This window comes from Oncorhynchus clarkii, chromosome 3 (assembly GCF_045791955.1).
Source record: "Oncorhynchus clarkii lewisi isolate Uvic-CL-2024 chromosome 3, UVic_Ocla_1.0, whole genome shotgun sequence".
In the NCBI taxonomy this organism is placed as follows: Eukaryota; Metazoa; Chordata; class Actinopteri; order Salmoniformes; family Salmonidae; genus Oncorhynchus; species Oncorhynchus clarkii.
In genome coordinates, this window is record NC_092149.1 from 85,018,855 (window position 1) to 85,037,146 (window position 18,292).

Below are 18,292 nucleotides of genomic sequence, written 5' to 3' on the forward strand. Positions count from 1 at the left end.
TGTGGATGTAATAGACTTTACAATGGGGGAAATGTTTACACTGCACAGCCTATCCTATGGATTGTGTGAAATGGGATATCTCCTCAGTGACATTCACAGGACACAACTGTGTAGAGTTTACACAAATTCTAGCGTTTTAGCTGCAGGACTTTGTGAGAAATCAGCTCACTACACAGCCTAATGTACATATTGAACATACAGATTGGACTGTACAGTGTAAACTAGAGATTGTGCTCCCATGAAATGGGTATCAGCCTACTCAGTGACACTCACAGAACTATGGGGCGGCAGGGTAACCTAGTGGTTAGAGCGTTGGACTAGTTGGACCGGAAGGTTGCCAGTTCAAACCCCGAGCTGACAAGGTGCAAATCTGTCGTTCTGTCCCTGAACAGGCAGTTAATCCACTGTTCCTAGACCAGTTAACCCACTGTTCCTAGGCCGTCATTGAAAATAAGAATTTGTTTTTAACTGACTTGCCTGGTAAAACAAAATAAAATGAAATAAATGTACAGTTTACAGACATATTAGCATCTTAGCTCTTATTGTGCCCCTCCGCGCAATTCACTTCCCTTCATTGAATGGCACTCTGTTGTTTCATCGCCCCCAACTGAAAATTCTTTCTACCTAAAGATTTTGTGGCATAGAGAAAGTTAAGCTATCAAGCAGGGGATGTGAGATAAATAATACTGAGACTTCCTACAAGCAACAAAAGATCAAGAAATATCAGCGAGACACAGAGGACTACCAGCTCAACCAGGTGTACGCATGGGAAGGCTCAAGGACGGGAACACCGAGAGTCCAACGTTCGGCAGGCACCACTGACCGGGGGACGCAGAAACACAGCAGCGGGAGGACATGGAAACGTAGACACAGAGGTATCCACTGAGAGCTAATTACCTACTGACAGCAGCACAACAAGGATCCACGAAAGAAAATAAACGATGTGGGAGAGACAAACGGTCAAAAAGGGGACCAGGAACACAGGCCATGGACACGGAGCTATAGCAGGTCGCGGTAATTAACCTCTCCAAAAAAGAGCTTACTGACGCGCAAGTCTGTCTTATCTAAGGGCCTCTCTTTTGTACCTACATGTACAGACCAAACAATGTGATACTAAAGTAGATCTGTTTAAATGATTTTGCAAGATTACATTTATATGGAAAATAAACGGACAGAAATACTCTATAACAGATGGACAGCTTCCAAACTGAGCCATTAAAAACAGGACTTCCAAGATGCCAGTTCTTCAGACTGCGCCGTATATGCCACTCCAGAGAGGACTACATTGAAAAGGGAAGCGGAGATGCGCAATAGGTTTCTAAGAAGTGGCTACTCTCCATAAAGTGTGGATGAAGCTTTTCATTTGGCATCGGGGAAAACACGAGATGAACTGCTACAAAAAAAAGACCCACTAGATCTAAAGAACACTGTGTAATGTTCACAACCACATATACTTTGACCTCGCGAAAAGTGGGGGATGCGGTCAAGAAACACTGACATGTTTTATCATCAGACCCAGCCTGCTGAATTTAAGAATCCACCACTTATTGAATATAGGAGAGGTCGCAATATACTCGATACATTTGTCCAACTGCCAGCCACAAAAGAAAATCAGCCAGGCTCTTTTACACCCTCTTCCGAATGGCAGATAAACATGCAGAGGTTGCGCACAGTGCAACAACATGAAGAGTGAATATTTCTACCACCCACATACAGGAAAACGGTTCAAAATAATGACATTATTACGTGCTCCACCACCCATGTTATCTACATTATTAAATGTCCATGTGCGCTGTGCTATGTAGGTAAAACCTCTCGTTCTCTCAAACAGAGAATATGCGAACATAAATTAAATTAGGAGACACGACAGGGATTATCCAGTCCCAGTACATTTTAATGACCTAAACATAATTCTACTTCTACGATAATTCTACGATTTTGTGCCATAGAGAACGTCTAGATATCAGACAGGGGAGGTGATATAAATAATAATCTGGGAAAAAGAGAATGTTTTGGGGATTTTCACCTTCCAGATATTATTCCCTAAAGGTATTCATGATGAAATGCCTATATATGTTATGTTGTAAATGTGAACATGCATTATGCCCCTATTCCAGATTACTCTGACGTTTTTCTTGATTTAGAATTTTGAAAACTTGCTTGGTAGGTCGAAGTCCTCATTGTGGTTTAACAGAAGTGTTTAATACGTTTTATGCACACACTTTATTTTCATGTTGATGAAATTCATGGAACGGATGTGGGTGGGGCTAGGTCTATATAAGGGTGCTAATTTAAGAAACGTACAAAAGCTCTGACTATGGCCATACATAACGCTTATTAAAGAGCAGTGATACTATCAAGAGCAGTGATACTATCAAGAGCAGTGATACTATTAAAGATCAGTGATACTATCAAGAGCAGTGATACCATCAAGATCAGTGATACTATTAAAGAGCAGTGATACTATTAAAGATCAGTGATACTATCAAGAGCAGTGATACCATCAAGATCAGTGATACTATCAAGAGCAGTGATACCATCAAGATCAGTGATACTATCAAGAGCAGTGATACCATCAAGAGCAGTGAAACCATCAAGAGCAGTGTGTGGGTTTCTTCTTTTTTCACATTTTAGTCAACTGTTACCATGCACCGAGAAAAAGATAGCTCAGATATGCAAGTGCCTTTTGAATTTTGAACTACCTTTTAATATGAAATCTTAAAAGCCTGATTGATTTACAGTGGGGCAAAAAAGTATTTAGTCAGCAACCAATTGTGCAAGTTCTCCCACTTAAAAAGATGAGAGAGGCCTGTAATTTTCATCATAGGTACACTTCAACTATGACAGACAAAATTAGAAAAATAAAATCCAGAAAATCACATTGTAGGATTTTTTATGAATTTATTTCCTAATTATGGTGGAAAATAAGTATTTGGTCACCTACAAACAAGCAAGATTTCTGGCTCTCACAGACCTGTAACTTCTTCTTTAAGAGGCTCCTCTGTCCACCACTCGTTACCTGTATTAATGGCACCTGTTTGAACTTGTTATCAGTATAAAAGACACCTGTCCACAACCTCAAACAGTCACACTCCAAACTCCACTATGGCCAAGACCAAAGAGCTGTCAAAGGACACCAGAAACAAAATTGTAGACCTGCACCAGGCTGGGAAGACTGAATCTGCAATAGGTAAGCAGCTTGGTTTGAAGAAAAAGATCTGCATGGAGGAATGGGCCAAAATACCAGCAACAGTGTGTGAAAACCTTGTGAAGACTTACAGAAAACGTTTGACCTCTGTCATTGCCAACAAAGGGTATATAACAAAGTATTGAGATAAACTTTTGTTATTGACCAAATACTTATTTTCCACCATCATTTGCAAATAAATTCATAAAAAATACTACAATGTGATTTTCTGTTTTTTTCTCATTTGGTCTGTCATAGTTGAAGTGTACCTATGATGAAAATTACAGGCCTCTCTCATCTTTTTAAGTAGGAGAACTTGCACAATTGGTGGCTGACTAACTATTTTTTTGCCCCACTGTGTATATATATAAATATATATATTGATTGCAATTATTCCTGAATGAGTGAGCGTTCATGTGCAAAGGATTAGCATTTCAATTGTTAGAATTATCAACTGTGTGTTGTTTTATCTCAAGTCGACCCCCACTTCCCTTTTGTACACCAAGCCGCGATGCCGGTTTATCCCACTAGGGAAGCTCCGCTATTATTTCCTTGTAACCATCTACTGTTTGTGTGATGCATTTCTGTGAATTAATTACAATTAGTAAATAAATGATTTTAAATAATATGCAAATTGATTGGGCTTCTACAATGAGACAATATGAACTTTTTCCACATTAACTTCGATTAAGCAAAGCTCTCAGGTTAATTTAAAGTTTAATTCCCAGATAAGCTATACAGGTTTGATTATTCATTAAATTTGATCAATCAGTAAAATCTGCTTTTGCAAAGCACAATCAATCAGTCCCGCCTCCAGTGGGAATCCCATATGGCTTTGACCCGAGGGGAAAGTGTACCATAGTGGTAAATGTACCTGACATTATCTTTATGATAATCCAGCAATCTCAATAACTTGGGTATCGTCATCGTCTCATTCAATATATGTATTTAAATTGTCGAACATATCTTTCTAGGTTCTTCCAATTAAAAGAGACATCTTAAACTTTGCAATAGTAACCCAGATGAACCAACTTCCCAGGTTAATTATAACGTTTAATTCCCAGATAGCCTATCCAGGTATGATTAATCATTATCATTGATTAATTAAATGTTGCTTTTGCAAATTCATTCATGTCCAACTCCCACAGTACTGTACAGTACTGATGGTTCATTAACGTAGATAGACACATAGATCTTTGCAGCTCCCAACATATTCCAAAACCAAACTTTGGAAAATTAGGGGAAAAACATTTTTCCTTTCAAATGTTCTAATAAAGATATTTGTATTTATTTTTGCAGTAAAGATGGTGACGCTACTATTATACACATTTACAATAGGCCTGTAGATACACTAATGCATACATCCTAATGATGTATAGATGATACTGTATATTAGTTTAATAGCAGGACACCGTAAAGTCAAATATTCAACTGAAGAGTATGAATTCGGCTCTTTGAGAAGGTTTGAATCCCAAACAACCTGCCCACACATTGTTTGCAGTACAATAGACCAACGTAGTTGCTGTAGTAGGTCAAAGTTGTGTGCTGGAAAACCTTGGTAGAGCCCGGGTAGAGAAGGCACTCGGCTTCGCACTCCCTACTTCTAACTTAGTCATTTTTCTTTTTTTCAATATCAATGGTTATTGAACCTGCTGATTTGTCCTTGTCTTTTGGCTGGCTCCTCAAGAAATGCTGGCGACCATGACAGAAGCCAAACATGAGTTGGCGTGGGGGTGTGGTTTGATTTGGTTGTTTCTTGAATCCCAAGTGCCAGGTCTCTCTCCATTCAGAGACATCAGTATCAAGCCTATCTGTCAGAGTGCCAGGTCTCTCTCCATTCAGAGACATCAGTATCAAGCCTATCTGTCAGAGTGCCAGGTCTCTCTCCATTCAGAGACATCAGTATCAAGCCTGCCTGTCAAGAGTGCCAGGTCTCTCTCCATTCAGAGACATCAGTTTCAAGCTCGTCAGACAGTCTGAACTTCATCACATCATCTTGCAAGTCTCAATGTGCTGGCTCAATACATGTTTCTGTGAACACATACACACATAGTCACTGTTCTATTACCAATGGCAGTTAGGATAGGTGATATCTGACACACAAACAGGTATTATGTTGAAGATTGAACAGGTCAGATAAAAACCTACCCGATTATGATCTCCCCATCGACGACCATTGGTGAGGCTGGAGGTGAAGTCTTTGGCCAGAGCCCCATTGATGGGTATATCAGTGTAGATCAGCTGCTGGCCCCTCATTAAAGAGACCGGTTCAGTCACAAACACACAGATGATGCTGATGATTGCCCCCTTGCTGGTTCTCTCTATTCTGCAGGTTTGGCTGCGAACTTGACATCTCTCGAACAACTACAGCAGGCAATCTTATGAGATTGTGACTGGGAGGTACAATAGACGGCCAAGTGGTCAATTGCATTTTGTTGTAAAGAAAGAACTAAGCTTTTTGCTAATGCACTTCACAGCCAAAATGACTCTACTAGTTGTATCTCCTTGGCTTGGGAATTTATCAAACCAGGTTTTTTTTTAAATACAACTGTTCAAATATACACAACCAGATACATAACCATCAGTCTACGGTCTAGCTACCAGTTTACTCACCACCACTGCACTGGGGACCGATGAACTCCAACCACCTGTTCTGCACGATAGGGTCCAAACCGTAGTTGGTCAATATGTATAGGGCTTTTCATTTGAGGGCGATGAAACAACAGAGCCCCATTTAATGGGGCGGCAGGGTAGCCTAGTGGTTAGAGTGTTGGACTAGTAACCGGAAGGTTGCAAGTTCAAACCCCCGAGCTGACAAGGTACAAATCTGTCGTTCTGCCTCTGAACAGGCAGTTAACCCACTGTTCTTAGGCTGTCATTGAAAATAAGAATTTGACTTGCCTAGTTAAATAAAGGTATTAAAAAAAGGGAAGTGGAGGGAGGGGCACAATAGGAGCTAAGATGCTAATATGTGTGTAAACTGTACATAGTTCTGTGAGTGTCACTGAGTAGGCTGATACCCAGTTCATGGGAGTGCAATCTCTAGTTTACACTGTACAGTCCAATCTGTATGTTCAATATGCACATTAGGCTGTGTAGTGAGCTGATTTCTCACAAAGTCCTGCAGCTAAAATGCTAGAATTTGTGTAAACTCTACACAGTTGTGTCCTGTGAATGTCACTGAGGAGATATCCCATTTCATGGGGATTCCCAATCCATCCATCCACCAGGCTGTGCAGTGTAAACATTCCCCCATTGTAAAGTCCACAGTGGGATGTCATCCGTTTTATTGTGTCTATCTGTGTATGCACTTTGAGAAACTACCTGGACTTCATTTTACTTTCTGGGAAATCATGTGACCCTTAAGAACCAATGAGGTTGTATCTGAGATGTGATTAGGCACTGTGTAACAGATTCAGAATAACGGTATGATTTCCCAGAATGGACCATCAAAACGTTTCACTTTCATTTTGCTTTACATGAAAGGTGATAGACTCAAGCTGTAGACCTATACTGCTCTGTGACCCTGGCTCAACGCACAGCCTGCTTGTCTGAAAGTGTCAACGATTTCAAAGTAAGTCTGCATTTAAATGGACAAGATCAGGGTTTCTTAAACTATAGGTCGGGATCCAAAGTGGGCCGTGAGCGAGTGAGAGGTGAGTCGCAAGTTATATAAAATAAATATATAATCGCACACTATTTCTTCCTAATTTGAGTCTCTGGAGGAAGATTTGGGTCATGGGATGACGGTCAGTTTCTAATGTGGGTCTCTAGCTGAAAAAGTTTAAGAACCCCTAAGAATCCTTAACTCTGTTCAGTTCCATTGAAGGTGGTGTTGTTATCATCTAAGGCAGGGTTACCTCAATCTACATTGAAAGGACTAAAACCAAATGAAACTGTAGAAATAATGGTGCACATTTATATCAGTGGTTTCCACTGATCTGTACTTGACTATTTATATTTGTATACTTTTACTTTTACTTCACTACATTCCTAAAGAAAATAATGTAATTTTTACTCCATACATTTTACCTGACACCCAAAAGTACTCGTTATGTTTTGAAAGCTTGGCAGGACAGGAAAATGGTCCAATTCACGCACTTATCAAGACAACACATGGTCCTCCCTTCTGCCTCTGATCTGGGGGACTCACTAAACAGACGTGCATCTTTTGTAAATGATGTCTGAGTGTTGGAGTGTGACCCTGGCCATCCATACATTTAAAAAACAAGAAAATGGTTGTATCTGCTTTGCTTAAAATAAGGAATTTTAAATTATTCATACTCTACTTTTACTTTTGATACTTAAGTATATACAGAACCAAATTATTTTAGACTTTAGTCAAGTAGGACAATGGGGTACTTATTCCACCTCTGGTGCATTCCAAACAGTGGGGCGGGGCAGTCGGTGGAGGAGTTCATTTATTTTTATTAACTCAGTCTGGCTTTCAACTTATTCTTGAATGTTGTAATAGTAGAATAATATTGGAGAGTGCATCACCAGTTTTACTCTTCTCATGTCAGTCATTTTATACCTTAGAGAGCCATTTATAACTTGTCATCATATAACTATTTATAACTTGTCAGAAAATGTCCAGATAAACTAGCCCATGTACTGAACATTGGTATTTTTTTTTAAATCTGAGAAAGTATTTTCTGAACAAGAGAGCTGAGGTCTGTTTTCAATTATTAAAGGCACTTCTTTAGAATAATCGCAGCTCTGTAATACTTAATAATGAGATCTGATTGGTCCAATGCTGTACATTTCATTATTGGTAATTGGGGGAATTGCTTGCCAACCTTTTGGGTAACAATTTCTTTGAACATGTCATAAAGGTTCATAACACATGTCATAAAGGTTCATAACACATGTCATAAAGGTTCATAACACATGTCATAAAGGTTCATAACACATGTCATAAACGGACATAAATATGTCATGATCGTGTTATGACAAAGATATTGCTGTATTTTCTAGCCTTATGACAGCTTATGACAGCTCACACCCACCCACAGCCTGATACCTTATAATGCAGAATAATAGTGGACCTATTACGATGTTATGATAGGGTTATGACAGTATAATTATGCACGCCCAATTTTTCAGTTTTTGATTTGTTAAAAAAGTTTGAAATATCCAATAAATGTCGTTCCACTTCATGATTGTGTCCCACTTGTTGTTGATTCTTCACAAAAAAATACAGTTTTATATCTTTATGTTTGAAGCCTGAAATGTGGCAAAAGGTCGCAAAGTTCAAGGGGGCCGAATACTTTCGCAAGGCACTGTATCTATATTATATATACATAGATATAATAAGTAAATAACAATGAGATGGGTGCATGTAATGGTTCCAGAACACAATATATATTTACAAAATGACCAAGTGGGTAACCTGGAAGGCAAGACAAACTTAAAGTTAAGAAACATGTTCAGTTAAGAAATGGTCTGATATCAAAACTAATCTAATTTCCATACATTTAAAAAACAAGAAAATGGTTGTATCTGCTTTGCTTAAAATAAGGAATTTTAAATTATTCATACTCTACTTTTACTTTTGATACTTAAGTATATTTTAGCAATTACATTTACTTTTGATACTTAAGTATATACAGAACCAAATTATTTTAGACTTTTACTCAAGTAGTGTTTTACTGGGTGAGTTACTTTTACTTGAGTAACTTTCTATTAAGGTATCTAAACCAGACACTGGAAGATTAATTCACCTTTCAGTGAGGGCAAAAACATAAAAACATAAAGCCAAATCTACACTGGAGTTGTTTACCAAGAAGACAGTGAATGTCCTTGAGTGGATGAGTTACGTTTTTTGACTGAAATCTATGGCAAGACCTGAAAAGGGTTATCTAACAATGATCAACAATCAATTCAACAGAGCGTGACAGATTTTGGAAAGATTAATCGGCAATTCAGGTGTGGAAAGCTCTCAGAGACTTACCCAGAAAGACTCACAAATTTAATCGCTGCCAAAGGTGCATCTACAAAGTATTCAAATAAAAATAACATTTTATTAGTCACGTGTGCCTGAATACAACAGTGAAATGCGTACTTACGAGCCCCTAACCAACAACGCAGTTAACAAAAATACGGATAAGAATAAGAAATAAACGTAACAAGTGGTTAAAGAGCAGCAGTAAAATAACAATGTGGAGGCTATATACAGGGTGTTACGGTACAGAGTCAATGTGGAGGCTATATACAGGGTGTTACGGTACAGAGTCAATGTGGAGGCTATATACAGGGTATTACGGTACAGAGTCAATGTGGAGGCTATATACAGGGTATTACGGTACAGAGTCAATGTGGAGGATATATACAGGGTATTACGGTACAGAGTCAATGTGGAGGCTATATACAGGGTATTACGGTACAGAGTCAATGTGGAGGCTATATACAGGGTGTTACGGTACAGAGTCAATGTGGAGGCTATATACAGGGTATTACGGTACAGAGTCAATGTGGAGGCTATATAAAGGGTATTACGGTACAGACTCAATGTGGAGGCTATATACAGGGTATTACGGTACAGAGTCAATGTGGAGGCTATATACAGGGTGTTACGGTATAGAGTCAATGTGGAGGCTATATACAGGGTGTTACGGTACAGAGTCAATGTGGAGGCTATATACAGGGGGTACAGGTACAGAGTCAATGTGGAGGCTATATACAGGGGGTACCGGTACAGAGTCAATGTGGAGGCTATATACAGGGTATTACGGTACAGAGTCAATGTGGAGGCTATATACAGGGTGTTACGGTACAGAGTCAATGTGGAGGATATATACAGGGTATTACGGTACAGAGTCAATGTGGAGGATATATACAGGGTGTTACGGTACAGAGTCAATGTGGAGGCTATATACAGGGGGTACCAGTACAGAGTCAATGTGGAGGCTATATACAGGGTGTTACGGTACAGAGTCAATGTGGAGGCTATATACAGGGTATTACGGTACAGAGTCAATGTGGAGGCAATATACAGGGTGTTACGGTACAGAGTCAATGTGGAGGCTATATACAGGGTATTACGGTACAGAGTCAATGTGGAGGCTATATACAGGGTGTTACCGTACAGAGTCAATGTGGAGGCTATATACAGGGGGTACTGGTACAGAGTCAATGTGGAGGCTATATACAGGAGGTACTGGTACAGAGTCAATGTGGAGACTATATACAGGGGGTATTGCTACAGAGTCAATGTGGAGGCTATATACAGGGGGTACTGGTACAGAGTCAATGTGGAGGCTATATACAGGGGGTACCGATACAGAGTCAATGTGGAGGCTATATACAGGGGGTACTGGTACAGAGTCAATGTGGAGGCTATATACAGGGTGTTACGGTACAGAGTCAATGTGGAGGATATATACAGGGGGTACTGGTACAGAGTCAATGTGGAGGCTATATACAGGGGGTACTGGTACAGAGTCAATGTGGAGGCTATATACAGGAAGTACCGGTACAGAGTCAATGTGGAGGCTATATACAGGGGGTACTGGTACAGAGTCAATGTGGAGGCTATATACAGGGTGTTACGGTACAGAGTCAATGTGGAGGCTATATACAGGGGGTACTGGTACAGAGTCAATGTGGAGGCTATATACAGGGGGTACTGGTACAGAGTCAATGTGGAGGCTATATACAGGGTGTTACGGTACAGAGTCAATGTGGAGGCTATATACAGGGGGTACTGGTACAGAGTCAATGTGGAGGCTATATACAGGAGGTACTGGTACAGAGTCAATGTGGAGACTATATACAGGGGGTATTGGTACAGAGTCAATGTGGAGGCTATATACAGGGGGTACTGGTACAGAGTCAATGTGGAGGCTATATACAGGGTGTACGGTACAGAGTCAATGTGGAGGATATATACAGGGGGTACTGGTACAGAGTCAATGTGGAGGCTATATACAGGGGGTACTGGTACAGAGTCAATGTGGAGGCTATATACAGGAAGTACCGGTACAGAGTCAATGTGGAGGCTATATACAGGGGGTACAGGTACAGAGTCAATGTGGAGGCTATATACAGGGTGTTACGGTACAGAGTCAATGTGGAGGCTATATACAGGGGGTACTGGTACAGAGTCAATGTGGAGGCTATATACAGGGGGTACTGGTACAGAGTCAATGTGGAGGCTATATACAGGGGGTACTGGTACAGAGTCAATGTGGAGGCTATATACAGGAGGTACTGGTACAGAGTCAATGTGGAGGATATATACAGGGGGTACTGGTACAGAGTCAATGTGGAGGCTATATACAGGGGGTACTGGTACAGAGTCAATGTGGAGGCTATATACAGGAGGTACTGGTACAGAGTCAATGTGGAGGCTATATACAGGGGGTACTGGTACAGAGTCAATGTGGAGGCTATATACAGGAGGTACTGGTACAGAGTCAATGTGGAGACTATATACAGGGGGTATTGGTACAGAGTCAATGTGGAGGCTATATACAGGGGGTACTGGTACAGAGTCAATGTGGAGGCTATATACAGGAGGTATTGGTACAGAGTCAATGTGGAGGCTATATACAGTGGGTATTGGTACAGAGTCAATGTGGAGACTATATACAGGGGGAACTGGTACAGAGTCAACGTGGAGGCTATATAAAGGGGGTACTGGTACAGAGTCAATGTGGAGACTATATACAGGGGGGTATTACGGTACAGAGTCAATGTGGAGGCTATATTCAGGGGGTACTGGTACAGAGTCAATGTGGAGGCTATATACAGGGTATTACGGTACAGAGTCAATGTGGAGACTATATACAGGGGGTATTGGTACAGAGTCAATGTGGAGGCTATATACAGGGGGTACTGGTACAGAGTCAATGTGGAGACTTTATACAGGGGGTACTGGTACAGAGTCAATGTGGAGGCTATATACAGGGGGTACTGGTACAGAGTCAATGTGGAGGCTATATACAGGGGGTACTGGTACAGAGTCAATGTGGAGGCTATATACAGGAGGTACTGGTACAGAGTCAATGTGGAGGATATATACAGGGGGTACTGGTACAGAGTCAATGTGGAGGCTATATACAGGGGGTACTGGTACAGAGTCAATGTGGAGGCTATATACAGGAGGTACTGGTACAGAGTCAATGTGGAGGCTATATACAGGGGGTACTGGTACAGAGTCAATGTGGAGGCTATATACAGGAGGTACTGGTACAGAGTCAATGTGGAGACTATATACAGGGGGTATTGATACAGAGTCAATGTGGAGGCTATATACAGGGGGTACTGGTACAGAGTCAATGTGGAGGCTATATACAGGAGGTATTGGTACAGAGTCAATGTGGAGGCTATATACAGGGGGTATTGGTACAGAGTCAATGTGGAGACTATATACAGGAGGAACTGGTACAGAGTCAACGTGGAGGCTATATACAGGGGGTACTGGTACAGAGTCAATGTGGAGACTATATACAGGGGGGTATTACGGTACAGAGTCAATGTGGAGGCTATATACAGGGGGTACTGGTACAGAGTCAATGTGGAGGCTATATACAGGGTATTACGGTACAGAGTCAATGTGGAGACTATATACAGGGTATTACGGTACAGAGTCAATGTGGAGGCTATATACAGGGGGAACTGGTACAGAGTCAATGTGGAGGCTATATACAGGGGGTACTGGTACAGAGTCAATGTGGAGGCTATATACAGAGGGTACTGGTACAGAGTCAATGTGGAGGCTATATACAGGGGGTATTGGTACAGAGTCAATGTGGAGGCTATATACAGGGGGTACCGGTACAGAGTCAATGTGGAGGCTATATACAGGGGGTACTGGTACAGAGTCAATGTGGAGGCTATATACAGGGTGTTACGGTACAGAGTCAATGTGGAGGATATATACAGGGGGTACTGGTACAGAGTCAATGTGGAAGATATATACAGGGGTACTGGTACAGAGTCAATGTGGAGGCTATATACAGGGGGTACTGGTACAGAGTCAATGTGGAGGATATATACAGGGGGTACTGGTACAGAGTCAATGTGGAGGCTATATACAGGGGGTACCGGTACAGAGTCAATGTGGAGGATATATACAGGGGGTACTGGTACAGAGTCAATGTGGAGGATATATACAGGGGGTACTGGTACAGAGTCAATGTGGAGGCTATATACAGGGGGTACCGGTACAGAGTCAATGTGGAGGATATATACAGGGGGTACTGGTACAGAGTCAATGTGGAGGCTATATACAGGGGGTACTGGTACAGCGTCAATGTGGAGGCTATATACAGGGGGTACCTGTACAGAGTCAATGTGGAGGCTATATACAGGGGGTACTGGTACAGAGTCAATGTGGAGGCTATATACAGGGGGTACTGGTACAGAGTCAATGTGGAGGCTATATACAGGGGGTACCGGTACAGAGTCAATGTGGAGGATATATACAGGGGGTACTGGTACAGAGTCAATGTGGAGGCTATATACAGGGAGCACCGGTACAGAGTCAATGTGGAGGCTATATACAGGGAGCACCGGTACAGAGTCAATGTGGAGGCTCTATACAGGGGGTACTGGTACAGAGTCAATGTGGAGGCTCTATACAGTGCCTTGCGAAAGTATTCGGCCCCGTTGAACTTTGCGACCTTTTGCCACATTTCAGGCTTCAAACATAAAGATATAAAACTGTATTTTTTTGTGAAGAATCAACAACAAGTGGGACACAATCATGAAGTGGAACGACATTTATTGGATATTTCAAACTTTTTTAACAAATCAAAAACTGAAAAATTGGGCGTGCAAAATTATTCAGCCCCTTTACTTTCAGTGCAGCAAACTCTCTCCAGAAGTTCAGTGAGGATCTCTGAATGATCCAATGTTGACCTAAATGACTAATGATGATAAATACAATCCACCTGTGTGTAATCAAGTCTCCGTATAAATGCAACTGCACTGTGATAGTCTCAGAGGTCCGTTAAAAGCGCAGAGAGCATCATGAAGAACAAGGAACACACCAGGCAGGTCCGAGATACTGTTGTGAAGAAGTTTAAAGCCGGATTTGGATACAAAAATATTTCCCAAGCTTTAAACATCCCAAGGAGCACTTTGCAAGCGATAATATTGAAATGGAAGGAGTATCAGACCACTGCAAATCTACCAAGACCTGGCCGTCCCTCTAAACTTTCAGCTCATACAAGGAGAAGACTGATCAGAGATGCAGCCAATGGCCCATGATCACTCTGGATGAACTGCAGAGATCTACAGCTGAGGTGGGAGACTCTGTCCATAGGACAACAATCAGTCGTATATTGCACAAATCTGGCCTTTATGGAAGAAAGCCATTTCTTAAAGATATCCATAAAAAGTGTTGTTTAAAGTTTGCCACAAGCCACCTGGGAGACACACCAAACATATGGAAGAAGGTGCTCTGGTCAGATGAAACCAAAATTGAACTTTTTGGCAACAATGCAAAACGTTATGTTTGGCGTAAAAGCAACACAGCTCAACACAGCTGAACACACCATCCCCACTGTCAAACATGGTGGTGGCAGCATCATGGTTTGGGCCTGCTTTTCTTCAGCAGGGACAGGGAAGATGGTTAAAATTGATGGGAAGATGGATGGAGCCAAATACAGGACCATTCTGGAAGAAAACCTGATGGAGTCTGCAAAAGACCTGAGACTGGGACGGAGATTTGTCTTCCAACAAGACAATGATCCAAAACATAAAGCAAAATCTACAATGGAATGGTTCAAAAATAAACATATCCAGGTGTTAGAATGGCCAAGTCAAAGTCCAGACCTGAATCCAATCGAGAATCTGGAAAGAACTGAAAACTGCTGTTCACAAATGCTCTCCATCCAACCTCACTGAGCTCGAGCTGTTTTGCAAGGAGGAATGGGAAAAAATTTCAGTCTCTCGATGTGCAAAACTGATAGAGACATACCCCAAGCGACTTACAGCTGTAATCGCAGCAAAAGGGGGCGCTACAAAGTATTAACTTAAGGGGGCTGAATAATTTTGCACGCCCAATTTTTCAGTTTTTGATTTGTTAAAAAAGTTTGAAATATCCAATAAATGTCGTTCCACTTCATGATTGTGTCCCACTTGTTGTTGATTCTTCACAAAAAATACAGTTTTATATCTTTATGTTTGAAGCCTGAAATGTGGCAAAAGGTCGCAAAGTTCAAGGGGGCCGAATACTTTCGCAAGGCACTGTACAGGGGGTACTGGTACAGAGTCAATGTGGAGGATATATACAGGGGGTACTGGTACAGAGTCAATGTGGAGGATATATACAGGGGGTACTGGTACAGAGTCAATGTGGAGGCTATATACAGGGGGTACCGATACAGAGTCAATGTGGAGGCTATATACAGGGGGTACCGGTACAGAGTCAATTAGTGCCTTGCGGTTGGAGGCAGTAAAATAACAATAGCGAGACTATATACAGAGGGGTTATTTGAAAGGCTGGTCATGACTCACATCAACACCATTATCCCAGAAACCCTAGACCCACCCCAATTTGCATACCGCCCCAACAGATCCGCAGATGATGCAACCTCTATTTATGATGCAATCTCCATATTACCTCATCTAACCGGTGCCACTCCCGGTACAGAGTCAATGTGTAATGGCAGCAGTTAGTTAAGGTAATATGTACATGTAGGTAGAGTTATTAAAGTGACAATGCATAGATGATAACAACAGAGAGTAGCAGTGGTGTAAAAGAGGGGGGGGGGGGGGGGCAATGCAAATTGTCAGGGTATCCATTTGATTAGATGTTCAGGAGTCTTAAGGCTTGGGGGTTGAAGCTGTTCGGAAGCCTCTTGGACCTAAACTTGGCGCTCCAGTACCTCTTGCCGTGTGGTAGCAGAGAGAACAGTCTATGACTAGGGTGGTTAGAGTCTTTGACAATTTGTAAGGCCTTCTTCTGACACTGCCTGGTATAGAGGTCCTGGATTTCAGGAAGCTTGGCCCCAGTGATGTACTGGGCCGTTCATACTACACTCTGTAATGCCTTGCGGTCGGAGGCCAGACAGTTGCAATATCGGGCGGTGATACAAACAGTCAGGTGGCTCTTGATTGCGCAGCTGTAGAACATTTTGAGGATCTGAGGACCTATGCCAAATCTTTTCAGTCTCCTGAGGGGGAATAGGTATTGTTGTGCCCTCTTTCTGACTGTCTTGGTGTTCTTGGACCATGTTAGTTTGTTGGTGATGTGGACACCAAGGAACTTGAAGCTCTCAACCTGCTCCTCTACAGCCCCATTGATGAGAATGGGGGCGTGCTCAGTCCTCTTTTTCCTGTAGTCCACAATCATCTCGTTTGTCTTGATCACGTTGGGGTAGAGGTCTTTGCCTGGCACCACACGTCCAGGTCTCTGACCTCCTCCCGATAGGCTGTCTCATCAATGTCGGTGATCAGGCATACATACCACTGTTGTGTCATCAGCAATCTTAATGATGGTGTTGGAGTTGTGCCTGGCCGTGCAGTCATGACTGAACAGGGAGTCCAGGAGGGGACTGAGCACGCACCCCTGAGGAACCACTGTGATGAGGATCAGCGTCGCGGATGTGTTGTATGCTGAGCTGTAGCCAATAAATAGCGTTCTCACATAGATGTTCCTTTTGTCCGGGTGGGAAAGGGCAGTGTGGAGTGAAATAGAGATTGCATCATCTGTGGATCTGTTGGGGCGGTATGCAAATTGGGGTGGGTCTATGGTTTCTGGGATAATGGTGTTGATGTAAGCCATGACCAGCCTTTCAAAGCACTTCATGGCTACAGACGTGAGTGCAACAGGGCGGTAGTCATTTAGGCAGGTTACCTTAGTGTTCTTGGGCACAGGAACTATGGTGGTCTGTGTATTGCAGGGAGAGGTTGAAAATGTCAGTGAAGACACTTGTCAGTTGGTCAATGCATGCTCGCAGTACACGTCCTGGTAATCCGTCTGGCCCTGCGGCCTTGTGAATGTTGACCTGTTTAAAGGTCTTACTCACATCGGCTGAGGAGATTGTGATCACACAGTCTTCCGGAACAGCTAGTGCTCTCTCATGCATGTTTCAGTGTTATTTGCCTCGAAGCGAGCATAGAAGTAGTTTAGCTCCTCTGGTAGCCTCGTGTCACTGAGCAGCTCTCGACTGTGCTTCCCTTTGTAGTCTGTAATGGTTTTCAAGCCCTGCCACATCCGATGAGCATCAGAGCCGGTGAAGTACGATTCGATCTTGGTCCTGTATTGACGGTTTGCCTGTTTGATGGTTCGTCGGAGGGCATAGTGGGATTTCTTATACGCTTCCGGGTTAGAGTCCCTCTCTTTGAAAGCGTCAGCTCTAGCGTTTTAGCTCAGTGTGGATGTTGCCTGTTAATCGATGGCTTCTGGTTGGGGTACGTACGGTCACTGTGGGGATGACGTCATCGATCCAGACAATGACTGATGTGGTGTACTCCTCAATGCCATCAGAGGAATCCCAGAACATATTCCAGTCTGTGGTAGCAAAACATCTTGTAGCTTGTCATCTGCTTCATCTGATCATATGTTTATTGATTGAGTCACTGGTGCTTCCTGCTTTAATTTTTGCTTGTAAGCAGGAATCAGGGGAATATAATTATAGTCAGATTTGCCAAATGGAGGGCGTGGGAGAGCTTTGTATGCTTCTCTGTGTGTGGAGTAAAGTTGGTCCAGAGATTATTTCCCTCTGGTTGCACATGTAACATGCTGATAGAAATTTGGTAAAACGGATTTATGTTTCCCTGCATTAAAGTCCCCGGCTACTAGGGTGAGCATTTGGTTGTTTTCTAATGGCAGAATACAGCTCATTCAATGCAGTCTTAGTGCCAGCCTCTGTCTGTGGTGGTATGTAAAACAGCTACGAAAATACAGATGAAAACTCTCTAGGTAGATAGTGTGGTCTACAGCTTATCATGAGATACTCTACCTCAGGCAAGCAATAGCTGGAGACATCCTTCGATATCGTGCACCAGCTGTTATTTACAAAAATACATAGTCTGCGGCCTCTTGTCTTACCATTAGTGCCTTGCGGTTGGAGGCAGTAAAATAACAATAGCGAGACTATATACAGGGGGGTTATTTGAAAGGCTGGTCATGACTCACATCAACACCAC